This window comes from Notamacropus eugenii, chromosome 3, assembly GCF_028372415.1.
Source record: "Notamacropus eugenii isolate mMacEug1 chromosome 3, mMacEug1.pri_v2, whole genome shotgun sequence".
Classification (NCBI taxonomy): Eukaryota; Metazoa; Chordata; class Mammalia; order Diprotodontia; family Macropodidae; genus Notamacropus; species Notamacropus eugenii.
This window is the reverse complement of record NC_092874.1, coordinates 287,059,037-287,076,789: the sequence shown is the minus strand read 5'-3', so window position 1 is coordinate 287,076,789 and position 17,753 is coordinate 287,059,037. Positions and strand designations below refer to the sequence as shown.

At 39.8% G+C, this 17,753-nt stretch overlaps 1 protein-coding gene across 1 annotated transcript in view; it reads right to left on the bottom strand.

Moving 5' to 3' along the window:
- Positions 1-17,753, bottom strand: part of CHST11 (carbohydrate sulfotransferase 11) — a 398,541-nt gene that overhangs the window by 340,768 nt on the left and 40,020 nt on the right. The window contains exon 2 of the mRNA XM_072655793.1: positions 13,331-13,473. The gene's annotated coding sequence lies outside the window, so the exon portion shown is untranslated. The remainder of the gene's footprint in view (positions 1-13,330; positions 13,474-17,753) is intronic.

The following is a 17,753-nucleotide window of genomic DNA, read 5'->3' as shown; positions in this document are numbered from 1 at the left end:
GCTGCTAAACACTTCAGTTTCCTCATTTGTAAAATAACGGGGTTGAACTAGATGGCCAACATCCCTTCCAGCCTGAAATCTAACAGGTTCTCCACCATATAGTAATTCTCTGATGATTTCATTAACCTTGAGACCCACATTCCTATAGTATTTTGAGATTTGCAAAGTGCTTATCTCATCACCTTTCACCTTTTCCTCATGGGATTATTTAGTCCAATTTCTGAGGAATTGGTCCTTCTTACTGAGGTCAACTTGTGTTCTTGACCCCACCCTCTCATGTCTTTTGAAATGACTTGCCCATTCAAACATGCTTTCTCTCCATCTATCTTTCTCTGTCTCTTTCTCTCACTCTATCTGCATTTCTCAGTTTCTGTCTCTTCATCTCTGTCTCTCTGTTTCAGTTTCTCTTGTTTGCTTTCCTTGAAACATGCCCAAGTCTCTACCATCTTTTTAAAAAAAAATCTTCTCCAAACCCTATCATCCCCTCAAATTATCGTCTTATATTTCTCCTCCATTTCTCAGACAAAAAAAAAAGTTGTCTATATACTTTCTGCCTCCATGCTCTCTTCTCCCTCAATCCTTAATGTTTTGCAATCTAGCTTCAGACACCTCCTTACTCATCTGAAAGCATTCCCTTCACAGTTAACAATATTTTAACTTATGGTCTTTTCTTAATTCCTCATTTTTCTTGACCTCTCTGCTAAATTTCCTACTGTAGAACATCTTGTCCTCCAAGATCCTCTTCCTTGTTCTCCTCCTACCTGACTTATAGATCCTTCTCAGTCACCTTTGCTGGCTCATTATCCATGTTGTTCCCTTCAAGCATAAGTGTTTTCCAAGGTTCTGTCCTGGGGCCTATTCACTTGTTTGCCTACATAATCTCTTGGTGACCTCATCACTTTCATGGCTATAATTATTGGCTCTATCCATGACACATCAATCTATCTAGCCAACATCAATCTCTTCCCTGAGCTTCAGTCCCACGTTCCTTATTGGACATTTCAAATCAAATATCTTGGAGATATCTCAAACTCCAAATGTCCCCAAACATGGCTCATTACCTCCCATCACCACCCTCAAAATCCCACCCCTTATTCCAAATTTTCCTGTTTCTGTTAGACGCATCTTTGTCCACTCTTGTTATAGATTAGTCCCCCTTTCTACACTCAGCAACGCAGCCAAATTGAGTTTCTTTCTCTAACATTCACAGAGAGCAGCACTTCCGCCCCATCTGTGTGCCTTCAAACAGGACACAATTCTGTGCCTGGGTTTGCTTAAACCTCGGAATTCCTAACTAAATCCAGGATTGTATCTACTCTCATTCTATGTGTCCTTAGCCACACAGTTTGAGTCTAAGGAGGGATACACATTTTGTTAACCTGAAACAAGCACTCTTCATTTCAGAAAGCAAGATCCCTTCCCTGTGGCACAAGATCCTATCAGTACTCAGGAGACAATGGATGTTTTTGAGTTGGGACAGTGGCATCATCAGAACCTGGCAGCATGGTATATGATATAACCCAGAGCAGAGAAATAAATAGAAGATTCTAGGACCATTAGTTTTTAAAACATTAAGTTCAGTCTTTAACCAAGCTGGGGGATAGGGGTTTCTGACCCATTGATCTTGCCCAACAGCTTTCCCAGGTACCTTCCAATAGCTTTTTGGCTTAGGACGAGGGAAGAACCATCCTTACCAGGCATGAGTTATTCTAAGTGAGATCCAGCACATACTGCTAACGTGTATCAAACCTGGGGTGTCACCCCATGACAGAATAGTCCAGAGGAAGACTACTGGATTTAGAGATGGAGCATATGGGTTCAAACCCCAGCTCTTCTATTTACTGCCAACATAATCTTGGAAAAGTCATTGCTCTCATCTGGGCCTCCATTTTCTTAAGTAAAATGAAGGCTCTATATTCATCCTCTGAAGTCCAATTCAATAAATATTTATTAAGCACCTAATGGGCAAGTAGAAGCTAATGACTTTATGAGACATCAAGAAACAATCAAACAAAATCAAAAGAATGAAAAAATAGAAGACAATATGAAGTATCTCACTGGAGAAACAACTCAACTAGACAATAGATTCAGCAGAAATAATTAAAGAATTATTGTACTATCTGAAAGCCATAATAAAAAAAAGGACTGAGACATCATCTTTCAAGAAATTATCAAGGAAAATTTCCTTGATATTTTAGAACCTGAGGGTAAAACAGAAATTGAAAAAAAAAACTACCAATTACCTCCTGAAAGAGAAGCCATAACAAAAACTCCCAGGAATATAATAGCCAAATTCCAGAGCTCGGAGTTCAAGAAGCCCAAAAGAAACAATTCACATATTATGGAGCCACAGTCAGGATAACACAAGATTTAGCAGTTTCTATATTAAATGATAGGGGGCTTGGAATATGATATTCCGGAGGGCAAAAGAACTAGGATTACAACCAAGAAGCACTACCCAGCAAAACTGGGTATGATACTTCAAGAGAGGGAAATGACTGTTCAGTGAAACAGAGGATTTCCAAGTATTCCTGATGAGAAGGCCAGAGCTGAATAGAAAATTTCTCTCTCAAATACAAGAGTCAAAAGAAGTATAAAAGGTAAAACAGGTGAACAGGGAGGAGAAATCAATAAGGTTAAATGGTTTACATTCCTACGTGGGAAAATGATACTTGAAACTCCTAAAAACTCTCTTATTATTAGGGCGGTTAAAAGTACACAGACAGAAAGCACAGATGTGAGTTGAATGTGATGGTAAAATTATATTTAAAAAATAAAATGAAGGGATGAGAAAGAAGAATGTACTGGAAGGAGAGAGAGAGAAGTATAATGGGGTAAATTTTCTGACATAAAAAAGATTTTACAGTAGAAGGGAAAATTGCAGAAGTGGGGAGAAGAGCACACAAACCTTACTCCCATTGGATTTGGCTAAAAGAGGAGTAATACTCAGATGGATGTAGAAATCTATGTTACCATACAGGAAAGGGAAGGGAAATAAGAGAGAGGTGGGGCTGGTAGAAGGGAGAGCAGTTTGCAGGAGGTAAAAGTCAGAAGCAAAACACTTTTGAAAATGGACAGGATAAAAAGAGAAAGTAGGATAAAAGTAGGAAATAGAATTGAGGGGAATACATAGTTGGTATTTATTATTGTGAAAAAGATTTTTTTGATAGTGAGTTTCACTGAGAAAGTCTTCATTTCTCAAACATATAGAAAACTGAGTCAAATTTATAGGAATAAAAGCCATTCCTCAACTGGTAAATGGTCAAAGGATATGAACAGACAGTTTTCAGGTAAAGTAATCTATAATCATATGAAAAAATGCTCTAAATCACTTTTTACTAGAGAAATGCAAATTAGAACAACTCTGAGCTACCACCACACACCTATCAGACTGGTTAATAGGACAGAAAAGGAAAATGAAAAATGTTGGAGGGGATATGGGAACATTAAGATACTAATATACTATTGGTGAAGTATACTGATTCAACTATTCTGGAGAGCAATTTGAACTATGCCCAAAGGGCTACAAAACCATGCATAGCCTTTGACCAAGCTATACCACTACTATGTCCATATCCCAAGGAGAAATATTTATAGCAGCACTTTTATGGTAGCAAAGAATTGGAAATTGAGGGGATGCCCATCAATTGGGAAATGGCCGAACAAACTGTTTTATATGATTGTGATGGAATGCTATTGTGCTATAAGAAATGATGAACAGGATGCTCTCAGAAAAACGTGGAAAGACTCATGTGAACTGATGTAAAGTGAAATGAGAAGAACCAGGAGAACATTGTGTATGGTAACAGCAATATTGTACAATGATCAACTTCGAAGGACAGCTATTCTCAGTGATACAATGATCCAAGACAACTCTGAAGGACTTCTGATAAAGGGTGCTGTCCATCTCCAGAGAAAGAATCAATAGAACCTGAATGCAGATCAAAGATCCTTTTTCTTCATTTTACTTTCCTTGGGTTTTTTTTTTTTTTTTGCCTGCCTTCTTTCATACCATGGCTTACATGGAAATGTGTTTTTCATGACTACATATGTTTAACCTATGTCAAATTGCTTGCCTTCTTAAGGAGAGGAGGGGAAGGAAGGAGAATATTTGGAACTCAAAATTTGAAAAAAATAATGTTAAAAGTGTTTTACATGTAAGTGGGGAAAATAAAATAATATTAAATTATTGAAAAAAGGTTAAAATTGTCTTTACATATAATTTGGAAAAAATAAAATAGTACAAAAAAGAAAACAAAAACAGTCCCTACCTTTTAGAAACCTATAATCTAAAGAGGCAGACAACACACAAAATGAATTGGGAAAGGTAGGGGAGGCATCTTATTCTGACAGAGTAGCAGATGCAAAGTGGAGTAAAGCAAGGTCCAGGTCCCTTCTAGATCTCTGATCTTATGATCTCTTGAGCCTCAGTTTCCTCATCTGTAAAAAGGGGAGGGGTGGACTAAATGTCTTCCTTTGACCAGCAGAGCTTTGATTCTGAAAGAACAAATACAGGCTCAGAACAGAGGGATCATTCCAAGAGGAAGAAAGAAAAAAAGTTCTTTTTATAAGGGAACACAATTAGCCTGAAGACATTCTTGGCAGGAGGGGAGATGCCTTGCAGGGCAGCTGCTTGACCTCATGGAAAAGTCATTCTGGAGCAAGGAGTTAGCTTCCAGAGGCACCTCAGTCCCACAAGGTGTCTGGGCTGGGTAGGTAATGGAAAATAGCAGAGGAAAGTCAACAGGAGTTTGGGAAAGGGGCTCAAGCTCGGGCAAGACTTACCAGCTGTCCCACTGAGACTTCCCCAAAGTACAAATTGGTAAATCCTGGAGAAAAGAAAATCTCTCTGTTAACTGATTTTGAGATCTAGGGTCCCAGGGTCCTAGATTTTAAAGGGAGAAGGGCCCTCAGGGGTCATCTGATCCACCCCTTTCCTTTTAAAGATGAGGAAATGGAAGCCCAGAGAGGTCCTGAGATTGAGAGATGGTAAGGGTCTTAAAAGTCATCGAGTTCAACCCCCTTATTTGACAGATGAGGAACATGAGGCCCAAAGAGGTCACAAGATGAGAGGTTTGGAGCTGGAAGGAACCTTAGAGGCCCTAGAGCCCCAATCCTTCATTTAACAATGATGAAACTTTGGGCCAGATACCATAGAGATAAAAGGTGATAGAGACAGAATTTGAACCCACATTCTCTGCTTCCAAAACCAATATTCTTTAAAAAAAAAAAAGTTTTAAGAATTATAAACTTAATTTCTCTCTTGGACTAGCAGTCCAATAAACAAATGAAATAAAATTAAGTCACACTGAAAACTATCCCTTGGGATTCATTGTTTTTCCCCATTTGTTTTGAAGACTTAAAAATAAAATAAACTAAGAGGGGACCTTCTGGGTCTAGAGCACGTTCTTTGTGTGACTTGGCATTATGGAAATAAATCCTCGCAGCCATTTGGAAATGAAACCTGGGTGAGGTTAGATGTGGCCTGTTATCCATGCCTTCTAGACAGAATGTCTGGGAAATCACATTAAAAAGCTACAAAGCCCTGGCAGAGCCCACATCGCACTTTATTCTCATGCTTGGTTTAATTAAATGTGTCGATTGTCAGAGTTCCCTGTCCCTAATGGTCTGTTACTGGGGAGAGTGCTCCAAACTTCATTCAAGTCAAAGGTCATGAGGAAAAAAAATGGCCAAGGATTCTATGAACATTAATGAGTCTTGGGAAAGCAGTATGGTCCGGCAGAGGACCAAGTTTCAAATCCTGCCTTGAAAGCTTATGATCTAGGTGACTTAGGGAAAATTGCTTGACTTCAAAAGTCTGGACTCCCTCATTTCTAAAATGTTAGGGTTGGATTTAAATAAGGGTTCTTTACCTTTGTGTGCATGTATGTATGTGAAGTGTGTGTGTGCACAGGTGTGTGCATGTGTGTGCTGGACCTCATTGGCCATCAGTCTGGTAAAAACTATGGACTCTTGCTTAGACTCTTGTTAAATGCATAACATCAAATAAATAGGATTACAAAGGAACCAATTATATGGAAATTTTTATCAAGACTCTAAGTTCACAGATCCCCAGGATGGCTTGTGGGGTCCTTGCCAGCTCTTAGTCTATGATCCTAGAATTACTGATAAAAAAAGTTAAAATCTGCTTGTTTCCTTTTCTTCCTTCTGGAAAGAAAATGTCAGTTTTATTTAAAAAGCATTTGATTTGATAGAGCAAAAGGCCCATTTAAGGATTCTCCTCCAAAGAGATTTCTGACCGGGGTTCGAATACTAGCTCTGCCAGTTACTAACTGGGTGACCTTGGCAATCCTTTGGGCTTTGACCTTATCTCTAAAGTGAGAGCACTGGTTTGGATATTTCCTAAGACCTCACTCAGTTCAGTGATACTCTGATGATCCAGGTATATGCCAAGATTCTTGGAAAGAGATGACAAAAGAGATAACCTTGTTGAATGACCCTCTAACTATTAATATAGGGATGCCTGTGCTCACCAAAGTTGTCTGTTACTGTTATGGAGGAAAATAAGCATTTATGAAGCCCCTACTGTGTTCCAGGTACTGTTTTCAAGGGCATTACAAATATTACATAATGAAAATTAATAATAGCTACTAACATTTACATAGTGTTTACTATGTGCCAGGCACTGTGCCCAGCTCTTCACAAATATTATAAATAATAATAATGATAGCAGATATTTATATAATCCTTACTATGTGCCAGGCATCATGCTAAACTCATTATTATATAATAATAAATAAATAGTAGAAGCAGTTAGCATTTGTATTACAAACAATAATTTGTTCATATAAAAAATAATAAATAAAATTTTATTATCAGAAAATAAATAAATGGTGAAAATTTATTATTGAAAATAATAAATAAATAGAATAAAAACAAAAATACATTTGTATTACAAACATCATCTCATTTAATCCTCACAACAACTCTGGGTATTAGGTGCAATTATTGTCTCCATTTTACAGATAAGGAAACTGAGGCAGACAGGGTTAGGTGACTTGCCTATGGTCACATAGTATCTGAGGCTGAATTTGAACTCAGGTCCTTCTGACTCCAGGTTCAGTCCCACTAAGTAACTTCTCTCCCATAGAAGATGGAGGAGGTAGAGTCCAAAGAGAAGGGTTTCCTACAGATCATGAGGCCTTCTGGATGCTTCTGTTCACCCTCATGATTTCATTAGTCATCTTTAAGAACGAGGAATGAACAACATTCCAGTTATTTCAAACTCAGCCTGCCCAAAACAAAACTCAACATCTCTCCCCTAAAATCCTTCCCTTGCCTGAATTTCTCTACTACTATCCAGGGCACTACCATTCAGGATCTGTATCCCAGAAAGTCCCACATCCAGTGCAGTGAACCATTCACAGTCTGAGAATTCAGATAAACTATTACTTTACTAAAAACAAACCCCATATTTCTCAGATTAAAAACAGCCCACAACAGCCTCCTGGTCACTACATAGAGTAGTCCTTATATATTTCCTTTTCCAAAGGGCTGACAGATGAATTTTTAGTCAATTTATCTGGGAGAAAAGTTAATTTAAACTATCCTAGGTCAATGGCCCAGATTGGTGGTATGGGGGATGGAGATAGTGGGTCAAATCAAGCTGCCCCAGATCTACTAATACCCTGGGCCACAGCAATATCCCCTTCTACTCCTCACTCACACTTCACATAGCCTGTACCTTGGCAAAGGTTGTGATTTTTACCTTCATAACACTTCTCATATACATCCCCTTCTCTCTACTCACAGCCACAGACACCAAGTTGGTGCAGACCCCATTCATCACCTCTGATCTGGACCATTACAATAGCTTTCTTATTGGTCCCCCTACCTCAAGTCTTTAATCCATCCTCCACTCATCTGCAACGCAGTCTTCTTAAAGTTCAGGCTTGACTGCATCACTCCCTTACTCAATACACTTGAATGACTCCCTATTGCTTCTAGGATCAAATATTAGATATTATGTTTGGCATTTAAAGCCCTTCAACATGTGGTCCCTTCCTGCCTTTCCAGTCTTCTTATGCTTTATTCCTCTCCACATGATCTGGTTGCACTGGCTTACTCCCTGTTTCCCTTCACCCAACACTCATCTCACATCTTGGCACTCTATTTCCCGTTCACTGCCCATCCCCCATACCTGGAGTATTATTCCTTTGCACCTCTGTTTCCTTGCTTAAAACTCAGCTCACATCTAGCCCTTCTCAATTCCCCTAGCCAGCAGCACCTTCCTCTCTGAGATTACCTTCCCTCTGCTCTGTATAGATTTTGTAGGTATCTAGCTATTTCTATGTTGACTCCCCCACTACAACATATAATCCTTGAAGGCAGGGAAGTTTTTTTCCTTTCTTTATATCCCCAGTTCTCCCAGTGCCTGGCACATAATTGGTGCTTAACAAATGCTTCTTGACTTGATTTGAGATGACAGCTGGAAGTCCAATGGTTTTTCTCTTCCATGCCTAGCCAATTCAATCCAATAATAGCTAATTGTTTAATAATAATTTAATGCTTGCAAATTAATTTACACATTTTATCTCATTTGATCTCCAGAACAACCCTATGAAATAGGTACTATTATTATCATCCCTATTTTAAGGATGAAGAAACTAAGGATGAGGAAGCTTGTCACTTTCCTAGGGTCAAACAGCTAGTAAGCGTGTCTGAGGCAGGATTTGAACTTAGGTCTTCTCAATTCCCAACTTCAGCACTCAATCCAACTAGCATTTATTAAGTACCTACTACAGAATATGCTAAGTACTTAGTTAGAAACTGGAGACATAAAGACAAAATTTTAAAAATAGATCCAAACCTTAGGAAAATCACTTCTCTGGTCCTCAGTTTCCTCTTCGTCAAATAAGGGGATTCTACAAGATGATCCCTAAGCTCCCTCCCATTCCCACATCTGTCATCCCCTCCTCCACTTGAAGACTTCCTGTGATGAGTGACTCACTATCTCCCCATTCCACTTTGGGCTAACTCTGGAGAGTTTTCCCTACATTTTCCTGTGAGGAGGGAGAAGAAACTAACAACTAAAGCCACAGGGGACGGTGTTCTGGAGGAGGGGATGCATAAGACCATAGTCATAGAACAAGGGTTGCTAACCTTTTCTTGTGTCAAAGATTCCTTTAGAAAAAAATCTAAGACATATGGAAGTGATTGTAGAAAACTGAAAACAAATTAATTAATTAACTAAAATACTCCTTTAGCAGTCTGGCAGAACCTAGAAACATCTCCTTCTCATATGTTTTAAATGCATAGAATAACACAGTGGGTAATAAAAGAAATCAATTATGTTGAAATATATTTATCAAAATATTTTGAAAATTTATTTTTGGAGAAGAGAAGGCAGGATAATTGGGGTTAAGTGACTTGCCCAATGTCACACAGCTAGCAAATGTGGCCGAATTTGAACTCAGGTCCTCCTGACTCCAGGCCCATCACTCTATCCATTGTGTCACCTAGCTCCCAGACTCTAGATTAAGAGCCCCTTATCTAGATCTAGAAAGGATTTCAGAGCTTTATTGAGTCCAACTGCTGGATACTGGGTTCAATCCTTCATTTTCTTGTTGAAGAAACAGGCAGAGAGAAGTTAAATAAATGCTTTGTGCTGGATCAAGCCAAGTTGCCCACAGGGATTTATCAAGTGTCTACAACCAGAGTCTAAAGCAGGATTTGAACCCAGGTCTTATCTCCTCTACTATATAGGAAGTCCCTTCAGGTTGGGGATCCCATAGGTTACATTTTGCATGCTGGGTCAGAAGGGCCCCAGGCCAGGAATCTGCACTTAAAGGAGGTGCTGAGTAAATGTTTACTGAAAGCTGAAGGAGCCCAGCTTTGAGATTCTAAAGCAGCCCTGGATGGCTCACTTCAGTTTAATTGTGTAGCTATCAATCTAAGCCCGTGAGCAGAATTCTTACCAGAATACCTGCCTCTAGCAATTGAGAGAGGTATCCAAGGAGACTGACAGTAAATGGCAGCGTTATAAATCACAGTCTTACAGTCTCATTTGTAAGACCTGTTGTTTTCACTCCTCTCTCAGAAAAGCTCATTTTCCTCCCTTTTCAACAGAATGATGGGGAATGTAACCAGAATCCACATCCTACCAGATTTAGATTTGATCCCTGTGGAATTCAAGCAGCCTGGGGAATTTTCTTTACCTTAGAAATCCCATCCCAGTTTCATAATTTGCTTAAAGCCTTGTGGTTCAATGAGCATGGGGTACAAACCTTACAGGTGGAAGAAATACCATAGAGGTCATTTAGTCACAGTACTTTGAGTCTAGAGCTAGAGGGAAACTTAGAGGTCATTTAGCCTAATGCCCTCATTTTACAGGTGGGGAAACTGAAGCCAAGGTGAACAGACTTATCCAGGGTCACACAGGTAACTTAGTCAAAGAGCAGTTCTTTTCTTTTAAGGAGTTATTTTCCCCAGTTAGGTTTTGTACTTCCTTTCCCATTTGTCTAATTTTCCTTTTAAATTCTTCTGTGATTTCTTTTTCTTGTTTCTAAAATCATTGGCCAGTTTTTCTTTTATTTCTCTAATGGCTTTTAAAATCCTTCCTGAGCTCTTCCAAGAATGCTCTTTGGGCTTAAGACTAGTTCATATTCCCTTCTGAAATTTCAAATGGGAGTACAGTCTCAGTGTTGACCTCTTTGTGTTTTGGTCCTTGTCCTCATAGAAAGATTCTATGGTCTTTTCTGCTTTGCTTCTTACTCATGATGATCACCCTTTTCCTGGCTTTTAAAATAGATCTCTGCTTCTGGGGCACAGGGGGCTCTGTCCCACAGTTCTTGTGCCTAGAACTTGAGGCTTTGTGTGTTGTGGCCTCTGGTTCTTTCAGCTAGAAGCTAAAATGCTGCAACTTACCTGGGGCTGAGTTGGCTGGTGTTGGAAAGCAGAGGCCAGGTGAAGTCTTTCTAGGTTTTCCCAGAGTTACCCTGGAGCTAACTGCATTAAGTGTGGGAGAGGGGTGGTCTGGCCACAGGAGGTCTCCTCTGCTGAACTAAAGCACAGGCAAGTTCAGCAGTTGGTGATCCCATCTGTGCTAGTGTCTTCCTGATTCCCTTGGGGTACTGAGGTACACCTGGGGTCTTGGTTTTGGCAGTCGTGGGCTTCACCCCCTTGGAACTCAGAATCTTCTCCCAGTTTGCTGAAGTGGGGCTGTCTGGGACAGCTCTGGTCCTTCACTGGTCCCCTTCAGCCACAGTAAGAGGGACCCTCCTTAGTGATTTCCCAAGCCTCACAGACAAAGAGACTGTTTGCCCCTCTGGCTGATCCCACTGTTCCAGGATTTTTCCCGGGGAAATATTCTTTGGGCTCCTCAAGGTCAACAAAGGGAGGAAGGTAGCAATTATGAATCACTCCACCATCTTGGCTCCTGGAAGTTCAAGTCAAGAGCAGTTCTTTCCAATGTAACATACAATCCAAGACAAGATCTTCATTTTTTTAACTTAAAGAAGTTTCATTAATTTTTTTGTTTTATATCATAGATATTTTGATATGCAATTCCTTCCCCCTTGCCATGGTTCTGGGCCTACCTCCACTGAAGTTTGAGAGGAAGTGGTGGTCAAGGTGATAATGGCTTGACTCATCTGACACATGCCACTTTCTGTCTTTCCCTTGGGTGCTTTACTGTTTCAATTAACATGGAACAGTGTGTGCAACATTCCGCATTTGTAGCCTAAGGTCACACAGAGTAAATGGTCAAGTTGCGATTTAAACTCATGTCTCCTGACTTCAAGTCTACAGCTCTTTCTACCATACTGTGATCTCCCCCAAATCACATAGGATATAGTTATATATAAAATTATATAATCATTCTTATGATAATAAATAATAATTAATTCATACAATTATAGTAAAGATGATATGAGAGTCCTAGTCTCCAACTCCAAACCCATTCACTATCTTTTGTTGAGTTGTTTCATCATTTCAGTCATGTCTGACTTTCTGTGACCCCATTGAGGGTTTTCTTGGCAGAGACACTGAAGTGGTTTGCCATTTTCTTTTCTAACTTATTTTATAGATGAGGAAACTGAGGCAAGCTGGGTTAAGTAACTTGTCCAGAGTCACACAGCTAGGAAATGTCTGAAGCCAGATTTAAACTCAGAAAGAGGAGTCTTCCTGACTCCAAACCACATGTTATATCCCCTACATCAGTTAGCTGCCTTTTCTACTATCTAGGAAGACCCAGATATAGTTGACCATCCTGGAATTCTACCTTTCACTAGCAGTACATCGTATCAAAGCACAACCAATTCAATCACTTAAATTGAGTTTATTTTAGTGAATTTCTCTTCTTGTCATGAATTGTTTCAGGTTATGTTGGTTTCTGACTTGGAAAATACTTTATAGGCCAACTTGTAACTGAACAATTATCCCTTCTACAATATCTCCAACAGCCTCATCTGAAAATTCTAGTGATGAGAAAACTCTCTCTCTCTCTCTCTCCCCTCTCTCTTTCTTTTCCCCTCCCTCTCCCCCTCTCTTTCTCCCTCCTCCCTCCCCCCCTCTCTTTCTCCCTCCTCCCTCCCCCTCACTCTCTCCTTCCCTTCTCCCACTCCTACCTTCAAACAAGTTTAATTGTCCAGAGGACATTCCTTACCTGAAGTCAAAATTTCACTTTCAACCACTTTGACCCATTCCTCCAAATGAGACCTTTGAGAGCCAGCAGGACAAGTCTAATCCCTCTGCCAAGAGCTCTGGGCAGCAGGACAATAGTCTTTCAAAGACTTAAGTCAACCAACTAGCATTTATTAAGTTCCTACTGTACGCCACACATTATGTTAAAAGTTTGGGATATAAATAAAGGCAAAAAATCCCTGCCCTCTACCAGTTTATGTTCTATGGGGGAAATGACATTGACACACAGAAGAAAGTGCAAGGCATACATTAGTGCCTGGGCAGACAAGGCCTATAATTTCATTCTCGGGGAGGAAACTATCAGTGTTGGTCCCTCCCTGTTTCTTGATTTGTCAGCTTTGAGAGTAGCCTGGAATCAGAGAATGAACCTAAACTCTTGCTGTTTTTAATTTTCAGTCATGTCCCACTCTTTGTGACCCTATCTGGGGTTATGTTGACAAAGATACTGGAATGGTTTGCCATTTCCTTCTTCAACTCATTTTACAGATGAAGAAACTGAGGCAGAGTTAATTGACTTGTCCAGGGTCACACAACTAGGAAGTGTCTGAAGCCAGATTTGAACTCAGGTCTTCCTGACTCCAGGCTCAGTGATCTATACAGTGTGCCACCTAGCTGCCTGTAAGTCATCTAAGTCCAAGCAATAGATTTTATAAATGAATTGACTTACTTGCCCAAGGTCACAGAGAGTGAGTGCCAGACTTGGGAGCTAGAATCCAGGTCTCCTGATTCCATCCAGCATTCTTTCCATTGCATCATCTTGCTCAGTGTGAGTTGTCTTCAGTTATCAGGACATGGGCTTAAATATCACTCCTGATGATAAATATTTAACAATCAGGTAAAGGAGTGAGCAGGAGGGGAATGCCTGTACTTTTGTTCAATCTTCATTACTGACATTTTCTCCATCACTTAATTATGTCTAGATAATCTACAAAATAATATATCGAGTTGATTTGTAACACTGGCCCCTGGTCGATTTCAGAGGTGTAAATGCTCACACTGAACATTTAACAACCAGCACTCTCCAGCTGGTTCAAGCTGACTCTGGCACATTGTTGCCTCTGATATTTACTACCTGTATGTTCTTGGACAAGTCACTAATCTTTCTGGACTTTAGTTTCCTCATCTATCAAGTGAAGGAGTTGGATTAAGTCGTCTCTGAGGTTCCTTCCAATATTAAACTCATGAACCTACATCGTTTCATTTCGCTGACCTTCAGTTAGCACACCTATAAAGTCAAAGATTACAATTAAATGTCCTCTAAGGTCCCTTCAAGTCCTAAATCTATAATCCTGTGCTCCTCTGCATGAGCATCAGGCTTTGAATCAGCAAGCTTTAAGACTTTACAGTGCCTTTCCTATTTTTTCTTTCGTGGCTCTCAGAATTGGGTGCTGCCCTCCACTATCTATCTATATTTCATAGCTCCCTTTGTTGAGTGTTCAGCACCTGCTTCCTGGAATTATCTCTATAGTTATGCAAACATCTATCAATGCTGTTTTGAATCCATAAAGTGATTTTTGACACTATACGGCACCATCTTCTTACAGTAGTTATACAAAATAGACATGTTAATATCAACTCACCCCAAAATTCAACAAGGAACAGAGGACAAGTCAGTTCTTTCTATGTATTAAAGGGAAAACCATAAGGGATATTTTTTAAGGCTTTCAACAGAGAACTGCAATTGTGTGAAGTCAAAAGATTTTTCTTTTTTTAAGGGAAAAATATATTGTAGCCTTATGATACACTAGAAAGTTATTATGAAAGTTTTTTTTATAAAGTTCCTTATAAAAGAAAAGTGACTGTTGAAAACGCTGTCCAACATCTGGCAACACATGTTGTTCTAACACATATATTGCCCAGAACTCTAGGCTACCCATTGCCTAAGCAGAGCTTCTAGGTGAAAGGAGGCCCCTTGAGGGTAGACAAGTCAGTTTGTTGTGTTTGTCTTTGTAACCCCAGCACCCAGCAGATTGCCTTGAATATTATATTACACAGATACTTGATAATTTTTTTCTTTTTGGACCAAAGCTATGACTTTGCTGGTGTGGGAACTCCCACTAAAGAGGCTGCCTCTAATAGAAACACTTCCTCAAGCTACATTTCAGAGAGTTTAAAGTTTAGTCATTACCCCAATATATCAAGGAGTCACAATTTCATCTCTTTCTGAACTGGTGTAGAGAGTTTTTATAAATAGTCTTCAAAAGTCATCATGGCTGAAAAGTTCCTTGCTCTGAACCCAATCTGATATTGACCCTCTAGAATTTGAGCCAAACTTAGCTTGGCTGGTCCTCAGATGATAGATACATATTTTATCTCTGCTTCTTTCCTCAATCCCCTCCCAACTTGGTAAGGACTGACCAGAGTCTATACTGGCTTCACCTTCAGAAACCCTGATGAGGCATCATATTAGGATTTCAGTAAATGCTAGTTATTGCACTGAAGAAAACATAGTTATTGAATGAATTCAACTGAGCATCACAAAATGATAGAGCTGGTAACAGATCATCACTTTCAACTCTCAACTGTAATATGAAGTTTAGAGTGTTGATATAGCTAGTAAGTACAGAGTCAGAACAGAGGCTCATGTTCTCTGATCCCAAGTCCACTGCCCTTCTCTCTGTTGGGGAAGACAAACTAGACAAGACATAAAAAGGAAATGCTTACAGGTGACTGCATAATATACATTGAGAGAAAGGAAAAGGTTAGAAATACTGGTGGCTTGGAGAATTGTGTGGGATGGTGTACATTGTAAGAACAAGAGATATCATATACTCTGTGACTGTGACTATCAGTCATTAGGTGGGAGCAAGGAGGGAGGGTGAAAATTCCACCTGACTTTGAAGAGACATAGAACTAGAAACTCTGAAAAGCATGGCAACAAGAAAAAAACCTCTGAGTTTCATGAACCATGGAATGTGAATTTCCCATACTTCTGTCTTCTTAGAAGAGAGGTGGTGGTCCATAGATACAGAGTATTAAATACAGTATCAGATGCAATCCACTGTGATTGCTTGTTTTGCTCAAATGTTAAGGTATTTTGTTACAAGAGAGGATTTCTTTGCCAGAATGACCAAAATATAGGTCTAGAGCTGGAAGAATCCTGAGAATTCATCTAGACCAATCTCCTTAATTTAAAGATGAGGAAACTGAGGCCCAGAGGATTTAAGTGATTTGACTAAGGTCACAGAAGTAGAGTCAGAGGTTAAATTTGAATCCAGATCCTCTAACTACAGTCAAGGATTTTTTAGTTGTGGGATTTGGGGAAATGACAGTGGTATCTTCTTTTTAAAAAATCACTAAAACATTAAACAAACCAACAAGACATGTATATTTTGTAATGCTTGTCATGCCCTACAACTTAGAAAGCTCAAGTACATAAATACCAAAAGTCTTTGAGAGTGCTGTTGAGCTTGGCTTACATTTGCAAGAACACAAGCATTTTAGAGATATTTGCAAATGGTTTCCTATCTGTAATGGTTGAACAGATCTCACTGAGCCAAAAAACAACAGGGGAATCTGCCATGAAGACTCAAGAAAGCAGAGCTTCTAAAAATACTTAGAAGCTGCTTGAGAACCACAGGGCAGGGGCATGATGTACCAAATTCAAAGCCACTGAAGGGACATTGCTTCCGTTACACCAAGAGCTGCTTCTGGGAGCGGGGTAGATGGTCTGTGGGAACTTTCAACCCATCAAAGTAGCCCAATGCCACAGGATGTCCCCTGATTGCGGTGAAGAGATTCACCTGCTCTGATGTCTTCTGACCATTGGAAAGGCAGACATGAGGACAATAAGGTCTCCTGCTACACTTGGGTCAAGTTTGGAAACCTTATCCAATTGATAATAAGTAATTGACAAAAGTCATGATAATTTATATTTATAATATACAATTGATAATAAGTAATTGTCAAAAGAGTACAGAGAGAACATGAAATACATTGCCATAAGAGTCACATGTGGGATTTGCTGCCAAGTTTTCCATGGCTCTCAGTTACTACAACATTTAAAAACAGGGATAGTCAGGAAAAGGCTTGGAGGGTTGTCCAGAGATAGAAGACCTAATATATCAAACACTAAGATTCTAGTACCAGTTTAATTGATAATTAGTGGCCATGAATGACTCTTTTGACCTAAGTCTCAGTTCCTTTATCTATAAAGAGAAAGCACTGCAATTTTCAAAGACTTGAGAATTCTGACTGACACAATGACCAACTATGCTTCCAGAGGACCAGAGCCAAAGTATGCCTCCCGTCTCCTGATGGAGACGTGACAGGCTCAGAGTACAGAATGAGACGTTTAGCTCCATTAATGCAACACACTTACTCGGCATCTGGCCCCCAAGGTCAGAACAGATGGGCTCATGTTCTGTCATTGACATTATAAGCTATGTGACCTTGAGCAAGTCAGCTAACTTCTCTGATCCTCAACCATAAAATGCAGATAAATTGCATAAATAGCAGCACATTCTACGCCATAGGTTATGAGGGTCAAATAACCCAATGTGCCGTATGAAAATCTCATACTGCTGTAGGTGTCAAACATTAAAGAATAAGGACATTTACTTAGTAAACATACCTCCATGTCTGGCTCACCTTGACAAAGCCACACCTGCTACTATATGAATGTAAACTATTTTGAAATGACCTTGGGCAGGGAGGAAATTTGTATAGCATATACCTATCCGCATCACCTAGCAATAGACAATACCAGGATATACTTGCATACACTAGGAGAGACATTACCTGGTGGATAGAGAGCTCTCCTGGAAGCCAAGGAGATTTGGATTCAACTGCCATCTGACATATACTGACTGTGTGACCCCGAGGATTGTCACTTCACATATATTTAAGCAACTCTAAGGCTACAAGTTTCAGAGCAGGGACGGACCAGCCTTGGTGGAGTTTCCTTACCTAGGAGTTCCCTGTATCAATAAAGTCATGGGTCCCCTATCACTATATGCTAAATGTCCAATAAGGGGAAGGGATAGCAAGTCAATTGCCAAAAGAGGGCAGGGGGAGGGGAGATGACTACCCTGAGCTCCTATATTCTGAACAGGGGTGGCCCAGAAGTCCTTGTAAGGAGATTGAAAGTA